Source organism: Scomber japonicus, chromosome 3, assembly GCF_027409825.1.
Source record: "Scomber japonicus isolate fScoJap1 chromosome 3, fScoJap1.pri, whole genome shotgun sequence".
NCBI classification, from domain to species: domain Eukaryota; kingdom Metazoa; phylum Chordata; class Actinopteri; order Scombriformes; family Scombridae; genus Scomber; species Scomber japonicus.
Genome location: NC_070580.1, coordinates 15,953,405 through 15,967,353, shown reverse-complemented (window position 1 = coordinate 15,967,353; position 13,949 = coordinate 15,953,405).

The following is a 13,949-nucleotide window of genomic DNA, read 5'->3' as shown; positions in this document are numbered from 1 at the left end:
AGTATATTCTAAAAACCACCCTAACCCTAACCCTAACCCAGTATAAACCAAAGTATTTCCATTTAATTTTAAATTTCAACAGACTATCAGAGTAAACATGAATAAACATGAAATAGGATTATATAAAACATTTTAGAAGGTATTCATTCCAATAACTCATTCACTGATCTACAATTCTTATGACTAGGATATTTCTATAGAAAATAAATGAATCCAAAGATTACAATACATTCAATGTTGAATATTAGAGAGTAATTATTTCCTCTTTAAAAATAAAAAAAAACCTAAAACAAATGTATCAAAATTAATATATATAGCCTCCAACCCCCAAGGAGCAACACTAGCATTAATCACAGTTGCATCAACCAGTATGCACATAGTTCCCTCAAACAATTTAACAAAGTACGATATAAACTATATAAACAAACTAATTAGTAAGGTGCTTAGATGACATGGCTATGTTGTAATTGATAAGTTGTTGCCATGGCGACAACATTCTCATTCAAATATGGTCCCTTCTGGCTCCAAAAATACAAGATGGTGAAATTCAAAATGCAAACTCAAGGCTTCAAAATGGGAAGCCAAAAACCCATAAGTGATGTGACGGTGGCTATGTATAAGATCCGTGATAGGTACATAGCCCAAAGAAAAGCCCATGTGACCACAATGTAAGCATACTGCAGCCCAACACACCCCCTACATCAAAAGGGGTGGGTATGTTGACGCCAACCAAGAGTACAGAAGCATTAATGGTACAAATGCCTTAAGATGTTTAAAATGGACTTGTTAACAGGGATTGTTTGCCTTTTTTGCCTTTATTAGACAATATGTGGCATAGAGACCAATAAGAAACAAGAAACAGAGAGGGTAAAGACTTGCAGCAAAGGTTCCTTGCTGGAATCAAACCAGAGATGTTGCCATTATGTGGTATACGCTTTAACCACTCACCTACGAAGGCGCTCCAACAGGATATTTTTTGTCATAAATATATTTTGACATAAATATATGATATATTAATGTAAACACCAAAATAGACGTATTGGTCCCTACTGGTTCCTCTGGTTCAGCAGCATATGCCAGCATTTATGCCAGTCCCTAGAGTAGTAGGCCGCTGGCAAATTGGTACCTGATTGGCAGTGCCTGGGGATACCAGAAGCTCATAACAAGAGTCAATAGCAACAGCAAAATAAGATGTTTGGCATTGGCAGTGAAGATTTGCCACATTTTTCATGGGCGCAACCCACATACTCAGCTCATCCCACAAATGTATGTTCCTTACAAATGTGGCACCATTTCCAATGGTACAAGATTTACAAGAAGCATTGTTACAACAAAGAAATACTCTACCAAAGACAAATGTCCTTACTTTTTGTGCTACTGTATGTTTAGATGTCAGGTTTATCTTCAGATAGTCTGAAATAATGATGTATGTATGTTTACTGTGTTGTTGATTGATTACACTTGATAGTTTTACTGTAAATTACTTTATTATAAGCCTTTTTCTACCTACAAAACATTATAACACAACATAGCATATACCTTTCTAATAGCATACCACTCTTAATCCAGCAGGATAAGCCATGAACACAACCGGCATACTGCTCTAGGGATCAGCATATGCCACTGAAAAACTACTGGGATACCATCCGCCATTTTTCAATCTTGGTGTCACCCATGCAAGCATCTACAGAGTCAAGCACTACAGTGCTGAATCAAGTGCACATGTGCGAGAGTATCGCAAATCTAGGGTTAATAGACACAATCAGAGCTACAATAGAGGAAAGGACTGGATTTATATAACAGACAAACTGGATCATGAAGCAAAACTGAAACAGAAGAAAGGTAATTGTAATCTGATCATTTTTACTGAATTTTCAATATATCAATTTTTCTGTTTCTTGTTATTCATATTTTGCATATTTTTACACGTCTTATAAAAAGGAAATTATACTTTCCAAATGGTTGACTTAAAAAGCAAAGTAACCCTCTGTGTTTCTAAAGAGATCCACTTGTACTGTTTTGATAGTAACAGTGAGGGTGACAAAAATAGACCTATTAATCTCCAACCAGAGTCCTATGAGGTATACTTCAAGGTTAGAAAGTTACAGTGTTTTTCAGCATGCCTTTCCCTCATTGTAAGCTAATAAAATTTTATGACTTTCATATACTGGTTTTATTATTGCTTAATTTTTTTTCTTCAGTTTTATGGCTTTACTGCTGACAGTCCAGAGAGTCATGCTCTCCTTTAGTCATTGGAACAAAAATATACCTCAAACCATGCATGTAAACAGCTAGAAAATTGTTTATCCACTATACATTTTGCGTCTTCAGCAGGGCTGTTATCAGGATCTTAGATATCCTAAGGACGTGAGTCCAAGTCCTCTCTCCCTCCATCCGCTAGGACAGTAAATCCTGTCTTTCGCTCTTTTTAATTACTTGTATTTTATTTATTTATAATTTGTATCACCCAACATGACTGATAGTTCAGCTCCAACTTCTTTTTGTTTTGTTTTGTTTAGTTTTTTTGGAGAGGGGATGTTTTAGTCATGAAAGTATTAAAAACTTAAATACATAGATTTAAAAGCACAGTTATGTAGGGTTTAAATTCAACATTAAACTGAATGCAAGTCAACCTAGAAATAAAATAGCATGCTGTAAGTAATACTACTACTACTACTACTACTACTACTACTACTACTACTACTACCACTAATATAAAATCAATCATATTTTCTATCAGCAGTTCACTTTATCACATATTGAATGGGAACAACATTCAGATTAATTATTGTGTGGTCACATTTCATCAATCAGAATACTGCATCTTTTAAAGTGAAGATGTGCATAAAATCAAATGATGGTGTAATCTAACATAAAAATGGACAATTGACAGTGAATAAATAGCCTGACTCCAAGAACTTCATACTACTTTATCTTCTTAAGGTTCATCTTTAAAAGAGCATTTGCAGGATGGCTATAAGGCTATCAGAGATAGATTATAAAATATAATTTCATTCCCTATGAAATCATTTGAGGTCATAGTCATCACAGTTATCTCATTTTGTTTTACTTTCCCATTTACATCTTAAAACACATTAAAGTAACCATATATTCACAATCTTTAAAGTCAGTAAAAGAGATTTTGCTTCACATAATCATTCCTTCTGTTCATACTGGCCTATATGAGATCACTTATAGGAAAACAAAATGAATTACAAGCCATCCAACTAAATAAGTTAATGTGAGGCTTCAGCAGACTTGATGAAGAGTTATGTCAGTTTACTGAAGCCACATATTAGCTTTAAATTAAGTTTTGAATACATTTTTGCACAGAACGAGAATTGTGGGGAATGATTGCTTCAATGTTTATGTAGGCAGCTGACTAATGTTTTAAGACACATTTAAAACATCTATGTAGGGATATAGCTGCCTGATAGCTACTGCATATTTATTTATATTTTGTATTCACTACCTCACATATGTAACATATACATGTAACTACAGCTATGCCTACCAGAACATATTTTGCACTTAACTTTTTATTTTTTTACAATTTCCAAGTCAGATCATGTAAGTAATGCAATGTTTACAATGTACACTATATAGACTGAATTCCATTTACTTGACCTCTTATATTGATTGCATTTATTACTAAGTTATTATCTGTTTCCTTGTTTCCTGCACTGCTGTAACATGCAAATCAATAAGTTGTTTGTTTACTCAGATTGAGTGAATGGCTGCAGTCTATCTGCAATTTAAAAGCAGTACCTCTATTAACCACTAGATGGCAGATCAGTCTAACTTTTTAATTACAACAAGCGCATACCTTGAATGATTTTTCGTCTCAATGCTGAATCTGCAAATAAAGTGTTTTTGAACCTGCATGGAGAAGCAGATGAATGAAGATTGAATAAACCAAGGACAGTGCAGTATGAGTCACACAATTACAAAAAATGACCAATGTATAAAAATCATATTTTGTGTTTGATCAACTAAACTGAATTGATTTGTTTTGCTGTTATAAACTCCAAACATCTCAAACACAATCAGAATGGTGACAATGATTTTAAAATACTCATGACCCTGAGGAGCCTCTGTTGATAAAACTTGCCTTGATGGTGTAAAGCATTCATTGTTGAGATATTTCAGTATGTAGGGTAATGACAAAGTTCTGTGGGTCAAGTCTGCCAGCACCATCTGGAAAAAAATTTGAAAAATGTCTGGAACCTCATTTCTCAACAATATGCTTTGGCTGCTTCTTTTGACAACATTCTCAGTTAAGATACGTTCATTTGTTGACAGCTGTCTCTTATCACAGTTGGTTTTCCACTGTACACCAATAAATGAAACAGACGCCATAAAGAGAACAAGGAAATGTTTACTCAATTCACAGAACAAATAGAATAGAGATGTGTCATGACGTGTCCTGAGTCATCCTGTGCTTACATCATTGATCATTAAGAGTTTTTAAATGTCATCAAACAAAAAGGAACATTGCTGGAATAAGTTTAATATGTGAATATCAAATTTTGTAGGTATACCAAAAGTGGTGCCAAGATAATATCCTGTGTACATCCACACCACTGTCAAAATGCAAAAGAAATATACTAACAATCTCCCGTGTCTTCAGATCGAGATCATATTTAAGGGCTTCCTGCTAGGAAGGGCTTCCTGCTAGGAACATAGTTAAGGATTTTGAGTGTAAAATGTCATGTAATAATCACCTAGTAAACCAGATGGCCACAGATTAAATTTACTATCCAAATTAAGGGCAGTATTATGATACTTATTTTATCTGGCATCCATGTTACATTTACTACTTAAATGGTAATGAGACCAGGAACATTTGATGCAGCAACAACAGTTTTCTTTCTGCCAAAAAAGAAAGGTAAATGTGTAATCTTGACCTCATTTTATTTCAAAGGGGAACTTCCACAAGATTTGTAGACTCACATGAGACATATTTTAAAAGAACACTGATGTAGTAGGTGCTGAGATGCTGATTTGTAGTCCAGACTTATGTCCAAAAAAATCTAAGATCCACACACATCCTAAAATTCCCACAATGTAAATAGATATTGTCAGGTGTTGGACCCTCCATTGCCAACCATGTCCAATGTCTTTCAAACTCCTGCCCCATGTTTGCAACACAGGCTTTCCCACATAAATTTGAACTCTGTCAGCCTAGATTGAGATAATCCTGTTGACATCATCTTGGTTATTTTTTTCAAACTGTGGTAAGCTCCATTCAGAGCCAAAGAAAACATAATTCAACTTTTTTTCACAGGCTGAATACTTCTCATGTCAAGTAAACTGATCTTGAAGTGTTTAATCACTGGAAAGCTCCTTTTATAACATTACACTTCAAAAACATGAGTGCTGCTGAGCAGACTGTCAAGCAATTGCAACTTGCTGCAACTGATAACTTCCTAAATACTTGAGATTGACTAATGCAAATCATTTACAAACATGGTATTAAAACTGTTATCTAGCAAGAAATCTGCATTTTTTGATCACAGGATATTATATTACACACTATATATAAGCACATTACATAATTTCCAAACAGTCTGGTTCTCTTTTTCCTGGAGGAGTGACACCCTCCTTTTGCCTATAGTTTCCACTTGAATACATTTCACTGTCATTCTCCTCAGTTATGTAAGACTGGCACATCACATGTCCTGATGGATCCCATATATACACAGACCTTTTAAAACACCTATGCACAAGTACATGCACACAAGTACACACACATACACACACTATGGACTATGTGAGCGATGAGTCTGAAATTGGAAACTGTTGGCTAAGCTTTGACAGCTTTGTGCTGATAAATTAACACAAGCTACAGAGTTACGGTTACTTTGGATAGCTCCAGGCGTACTTATAGCTTCTCCCCAGACAGTCAGGACAACCTGTTCATTAGTGTGTTCTCCCTGGGGAAAGTGTCATGGCTCTAAACTTTTCTTCTTTTTTATTTATCTGACAAACCAGAGCGCTCATGTCACACATAGAGGATTCTGATCCATAACTGATGAGTTATTCACCAGCACCCCAGTGTTTGTTCTGGTGTACAAGGATCAGGAATGCGTGGCCTGTGCACAGAGTTGGAGAATTTGGCATGCTGACATTTTCTTTTTCTCCCCTCCTTCCCAGAACACTCCCCTGACACTCTCTCCTCTTTCACAGCACTTCTTTTAACTTCCTGACAGGAAGGAAATCTCAGGGGCAGGAGGTGCATCTCCCTTCACCTTCCCTCTCCACCCTCTGTTCTTCATTAGTGTGCGAAAGTCAGGGCGAGTTTGGATCAGTTATTTCAGGCTGGCCAGAACCCATCTTTCTCAGAATAATCCTTCATCGCTGCCCGGGGCTGTAACTCTAGCCGGCACTTGATATAGACCCATGGTCAGCACTGGCTCTGATATAGGATTCTAGCACCTGAGCACTCACAAGCCTCCCACCCAACATGGGACCTGTTGAACCTGCTCACCCCTCTGATACATGCACTCACACAGACACACACACACCCTTATGATCCCTTCATATGATCTCTCACTCTGGCCTGTTCTTTTCTCTTTGCCTCTCTTTCTCTCTCTCTCTCTCTCTAATTGCTATGTAGTGCACCAAGAACCCATATTTACATGTGATCTCATTTTACCCTGCTTTATCTTCATCCTTCAACCACCGAAATGCATTTGTTTACGCATGGCCTTAAAAAAGACTTAGCAGAAAGTAGAGCTCGAAACCTTAGAAACGTTGTCTGTCAATCAGTCTGCCTGTTTGCTTGTTGGTCTATTTGTGTCGTGATTTGCTGCTGGCCTGGTTCACCTCAGTGAAGCATGATAAAAAAACTCTCTGAGGACGAGGAGAGGTGGTTTCCCTGTTCTGGTTTTGTTGGAGACGGTCCGGAGGAACAGTTCCTCAGAGACAACAGCTCTTAAGGGCAGTGGCTGACTAAGCTCCCTCTTCCAATATCCTTCCCTTCATTTTCTCACTCTATCCTTCTCTTGCGTATTTTCTCACACACACAAGGTCATAAAAACTTGTGAGTCATGGACCCTATCAGCTCCAAGGCAATCAAATCTTGTGATGGAATGATACAAAATGTGCAAAGTCACTTGCAATCTCAGCACTGCAGCACAAGCCTCACGACTTACAGGAGATGATTGTGGGTATGCTGCAGGAGTCTTTTGAATATAATTTATTAATATGACTCATATATATTTTAGGATAACTTCAATAATGGTTAATTCACATTATTCTCATGGAACACTTTTGCCCACGAGTGCATTCCACTCACAAGCCCTGAGGACTTAGTACAAACATGAACTTCTCTCTTCTTTCTCTCTCTCTCTCTCAAACACATATTTAAATACCTGCACATGTAAAACCAAACATGAAAAGACGTGCAGCGTGCACAGGTTGCCTTGAACAGAAGAACTGCACAATGCCATAGAAATCTGCACATGCATCCACACAAAGGAAACCGTGTATAGCTTGTGATCCATGAAATGACTGGCCTCCTCTATAGCCCTGCAGGGAACATGTGATCACCACTGGAATCCCCCTTTCATCTATGAACATAGAGGCTGAACCACATAGGTCCCAGCAGAGACATGAGGGCCCTCGGTGGTAGTGTGAGCTGGCCTTTTTAAACTGACCCCCGGGTATGTAAGCTAGAGCTGAGAAGAGAGGGAAAGTTTAGGATGTTTGCCAAAGAAACTAAAAACATATAGGCAAGTAAAAACAAAAAGAAAAAAAGAAAATGAAGTAGAAAGAAAACATAAAGCATGACTCGCTATAAGTTTCTTTTGAGGTTAGTGGGACAACTTGTTAGCTTATGTGTGAGCAGTTGCCGTCACGTTTCAGTCACATGGACATTCCTGTTCCCCCTCTTGCCCCCCAATAAACAAGAGAGCATTTGATAATAGGGCCTGATTATTTAGCCTACTTCTGTTGCCAGCTTGTCTTCTGCCATACTCGGCTGTAAAGAATGCCCTATTTTTCATCTCCATCCCACTAACAAACAACCACAGACGTACACTCACACACACCTCTCTTTATCACTCACATACTTGTTGCTCTCTGTGTCTCTTGTTTGTTTCTCACATTTGCACACAGACACACATACTGATACACAGGTCTGATCCAGCTGACCCAGTGACATGAGGCTACGGGATGCTCCAGTTGTCCTGCACAGAGAGAGTCTCTGCAGTTATTGGCACTTTGGCACAATAATGTGTTTCCTCACAGACACAATAGTGTCATGCTGCTTTTTTTTTCTAACCATGATTCACTCCAGACCACTGACCTAGTCTTGGAGAGAAAATAAACACTAAAACACTCAAACAGATATTTGAATGCGTCTGTTAAGGCACTTAGTCGGAAAACAAACAAATAAGCTCAGTCAGAAAGCCATTGTGATGGCCTAGAATGTGATTTAAATTTGACTCATAAGGTGTCTTTTTTTGGTGAATATTTATGTAAATAGCTACACTGTGAATATGACTTCCTTATCTAGCGCATTTGTATAAAAATGAGTGTGCATCATTATTTTACAGTTGTTTGTCCTCGTCAGATTACCATAATGGTCGTGCTGTATGCTTAAGTATTCAGTTTCCTGTGTCTGTTTGGGATATATTTGTTAAATCAATAATGTCTCAATGATAGCACAAGTATTCCCTAATTCCTTTCTTCAGCATGCTTAATTTCTGATCAATTTCCATTTTTCCTGTGGCTTTTCTGTAGTTTGTTGCCTTGTAAATACAGTTGAAGAGCAAGCCTTCCAAATGCCTGGAGAAAATCAACATAAAAAACTTCAGAAATACCTGGCTTGCAATAATTAAGATATTGATTGGAGTTTTTGATGTGCAAGAAAAAAGCCCTCACCAAGCAAAACATAAACATAGGCGGCTCAAGGTGTCAAGATCCATGTTCTTCCTGAGGCAGCTTTAAACAGGGAAAGAGGAGGACTATAAAAACAAAAGAAATGGGGTGAAAGGACAAGAAATGGGGGGGGGAAATCATATATAGACATCTTAATTGATTATGCATAATGGGATATGAAATAAAATATGAATATCAATAATTATTATACAATATTTAAATGTAGTAATACAAGCTACCTTAGTTCTCCAAGTATGTTCAGCTCTCCAGCTTTTTTTCTGTCTCTCCCTCTCCCAGGGAGGCTCTTGTAATCCAATAATCCATCTTAATCCAAACTGAGATTACATGAGGTGAAAGAGCCACTTTGTGCATGAGATTGTCCTCCAATTTCAGTCACTCCCATAGTTTATGTTTGTGTATGACGTATGTACATACATATGTGTGCACACTTGAATGTATTATTCAGTTTTTGTGTGTGCATGCACATGTTTGCATGACTGTGTGTGTGTGTGTGTGTGTGTGTGTGTGTGTGTGTGTGTGTGTGTGTGTGTGTGTGTGTGAGTGGCCATAATGTTTTGTTTCTGCTTAATGAGCAGCTGTTCATGTGGCCTCCCCTTGGTCCTTCATCCCTTCCTCTCTGTTCTGTGCATTAGCAGAGGTCAGTCCAGTGCTCTTTAATCCTGCCAGTCTGATCCCCATCACGTTTCACCTCCTACACTCAACCTACTGCCCCACTGCCCCTGCGTGTCTGCTCAGGCTAGTTTTATCACAGATTCCATGCATCTATTCTTCTTACTGTCCCTGTGACACCTGTAACACAGCTCTACCTGTCATACTGGTCACATTGTGTTGCAAACAAGGTGCTTGTTCCACATCTCCCAGTGTCCCATCATTAATGACAGACAGCTCAGATAGGACCCCCAACTCAGATTTATCATCTCCTATCATGTCTTGTCAGTCATCACAAAGCTGAGAGAAATCTGCTGTGAATTACTATTGCACTTGCTGTCATGTGTTCCTAGAGTCCCGTGCAGTCGCAATCCTCCACTCTGCACTATTTTTAAGCTGCCCAGCTGGCACTAACACCCCGTCACTCCCCACCCCTCTGCTCCCCTCCACCCCCCCACACCCTCACCCCACAGATGCACACACCCACATAGATGTGTGTGCATGTGCAGGCTGGTATGATGGTCCTCTACCTCGACTATGCCCTTCTACGGTTGTATGACCCACAGACCAGCATGCCCCACTGGTGTGGATTTCCATTCCTGGAGCCCACTCCTCAAACATATATTCCCCCTCAGCCAATGTCATGTCCTGTCGCGTGTTATGCCAACTAGCTGCCCTACTCCAGGCAAATATATACAGTTTGTCCACGTGGATTCGCACATACACCTGCTTATCTATAAGACATAAAACCTTTGCCATTTTAACATATGAGACATAAATAGTCATTTGGACCTTATGTCTAAATTCCCCATACAGTATGTTCATTATAATACACTGCTAGCCTCACGTTTCCAGTGTACATTTCACCAACTGACAGGATTAGTAACATTAAGCCCTGAACTCTTGAACTCAGGACTTAATACACTCAGAGAACATGGAGGACAGACTACCACTGTACAATCCGGCAGACCTTAACAGTGTTTTGTTGTCTATCTATCTCTGCATGTGTGTGTGTGTGTGTGTGTGTGTGTGTGTGTGTGTGTGTGTGTGTCTAAGCCAAGTCTTGGCTCTGACCTTGACTGGGTGCCCAGGAATCTATGGGAAGCCTGAAAGTGTAAAAATAGACCCAAAAAGCCATTTTGCCCCAAATACATGTGTTATTACTTTAGCACTTCCAAATTGTTGCTGCCTGTAATGCTCTCAGCAGTTCTGTTTTACACAGCAGCCAGTTTGCCTCTCAACACTGTTCTTCGCATCTTAATATAGAACAAAGTTTCCGTGTTCAGCCACCAGTGAAACATAAACATTAACGCAGTGCAGAATGACTGAATTATTGATGCCCAGCTGATGGGCTGTGTTTCAAACATTTCCTCAGAGTATGTGTGGGTGGGTGTGCCAGACCGAAAGAGACGGAGAAAAAGGAGAGTTCACAATGCAAAATGCGATCATCATTTTGGCTCTCCTCTCAGTAGGTCAGCGTGTTTCCTGTCAGAAGCAGACGGAAACTGGCTCTCCACACTCTGCCATGGAAAAAGCTCTTAGGATAACAATTCAGCCAGCAGCTGCTACAAAGGAGAGAGAGGTGGCTGCAAGAAGGAGGACATCGGAGAGAATGAGGCCAATGGGGCTGGCCCCCCACACACAAACATATAAACATATATAGATATTTACTGCGTGCACTACTGGTGCCATCCTGTCCAACAAACACTGCCATATAATGCGGTGTTTAATACCATCAGGGAGCATTTGAATGGAGCTTTTGTCTCCTGTGACAAAGTAATACAGTGTATCGGCTTCAAACTAGATTTACTATAATCAGCATTGAATCGACTTACCAAGTAGCCACTGCTACTGAGAAGTACTGACTGTTATGAGAGCACGCAAAGTACAGCAAACTTAATTGTTGTCCTTGTTGACCAATAGTATCACAAAATTACAATTTCGCAGAATTCTTTGTTCTTACTGAATAACAGTGGCATTTTGGATTTCATACTTGGAAATCAACTCCAGCAAAAGTACAAACAAGACAGAGCATGTGACAGAAACTGATGAGTCTGTGTTTACTCTGACTGTCAACCAATGCAAACACACACACACAGAGTACACAAACCTGCGTAATGTATGTACACACATACAGTCACAAACTGTATAGGCTAGTTCCAGACATTTGCATATTATTTTCGCTCTGTCGTTTTTTTGCTTTACAAATGCAATTCCCCAGATTTACAAACACCCCCAAAACCAGGTCAATTAATGTGGAGTGAATGTCAGCAGTGACTTGAGCCCAGTAAGGAGAGATAAACTAAGGTGAGCTGGCAACTAGGTCCAAGGTTTACACCGGCAGATGACTGTCTCCCAAACTCCAAAAATTCCCTCCTAAAGGTTATCCTGTCTTCCCCGTGAAACCTGAAACCGACCATAAATATCCCATTTACCCAGCAACAGAAAGGTTGTGACAACAGTGTCCAGACTGTAGGTGTCTTACTAGACAACAGGAGACGTACAGCTTTACCACAGATAACCTACAAGTCCCATTCTGTCAGTGTCAGCTACACTCAAGTAAAGCACATGACTACTTGCAGCATCGCAGTCGCAAAGCATTGTAGCATCAGAATGACATGCTGGAAATGCGAAGCCTTGAGTCGCCCAGCTCATCAGAACATAACCTTGGTGGTGTTGGAGTGAGTGTGTGTGTGTGTGAGGGAACTATAGAGTGGGAGAATAATGATAAAACGTGAAAAAAGGTTGACGTGGGGCAGTATGATACAGTGAAGTGTGTTTTATGAAGTATTCTGAGTCGTTTGAGGAAGCTGTTTATGGCTTCCAATGACTATAGTGAACATATAAGAACACTCTATTCTCTGACTCCCTTTTACCAGAGGTTGAATGAGCTAACTATATGAGTATTTACACATGGAAGCAGAGTATGGGCATACACTCAGTACTAGATGAGGCAGCTTATTCACTTTTGCAGTGGACGGAAGAAAAACAGTATGAAGACGTAGTGGAGAAAGTTAGATGTGTCAGATGTTATATATGAGAATACAGTTATGTTTTAGTTTCTTGATAGCTCAGACAGGAATAGAGAGAAGGTGCATGATCATGGCTGGATTGTTTATATACATTATAGTAGGATATTAATATAAGCACAGGTGCAAAAATACATTATGAAACAGTATTTGTATCAATCAGAAAAATAAAACTCTGAGCTACCTGTTTCATAATTCATCCACCTCTTCATTTTACACAGTCGAAGAGTAACAGCATGTGGAAACTAACCGCAGAGTTTTTGAGTGGGTGGGTTTACAGATATTGTAAAATGGTTGCTTTGATGTGCCCTTGGAGCTTCTACCCAGTGTGTTGCTATCCAGACCTGCTACCTTGAGGCTATAAGAGAACTGGAAAGACAAAACCATAAAAACATGTGAACTTACACGCATATAAACACACGCACATATAGAGAAACAGACAGACAGACAGTCAGTTTCATCTCTGTAGACAGGGGATGAGTCATCTGCTATTCCAGTCCCAACTGTGACCCAGTCGGGTCATGTAAACAAGACCAGGAAACTGAAAACCTAAATATGGGAGCTGCATATGCAGGCAGCAAATACAGTAACTGTAGGAACAGACAGGCAGCTAAGGTTTCAACCAGTGAGAGGGAGTTAAAGCTCTCAACAAAGTGCTACTTGCATAAAAAAACAAAAAAACAACACATAGCATGCACATGTGCACAGCTCTTCCACCCTGCAGTCTGTGTGGAATGTAGATTGGTGGGTTGGGTGGGCAAATGTTCCTGGAGCACAACCCCACCTCTCCCAGCAATTGCATCTGTTCAGCCTGTATAGACACATGCTCAACTGTGCATTTGTGTGTGTGACGAGTGCGAGCTCAGCTGTGAGTGTGTCATTGTGTGCATGTGAGCAAGAAAGAGTAGGTTGTGGTCTGTTTTTGTGCATGTGGGGGCATGTGTTGTCTCTCTCTGAGTGTCTGTGCTGGTGCAACGGGGGGACTAATGTGGCATTCTCCTGCTGCTTCCATCGCCTGGTTCGTACCTCAGCTGTCCCGGTGGACCGAGGCCAGACAACACACATACTGTAGCTCTGGTGTGTGTCTGCACTCTGTGACCCAGGACTGTGTGTGTTTATAGTTCTGTGTGTGTGTGAAATGATATTGTCTGTTCCAACTTCATGCAAAAAAAAAGCTTGTGTAAATGAAGGAGTGTAGTACAGAGGACCTTGCGTTGGACCATTGTGGAGTAGCGAGCCACTGTTTTGATTGAAGCTTCAGTCCCGACAGTTCCACTGGTGGAGTTCTTTCATCACACAGACCACATAAAGAATATTTTAAAACATGCAAATTTGTGAGCAAAGAAAAACATAATATAAGTACGG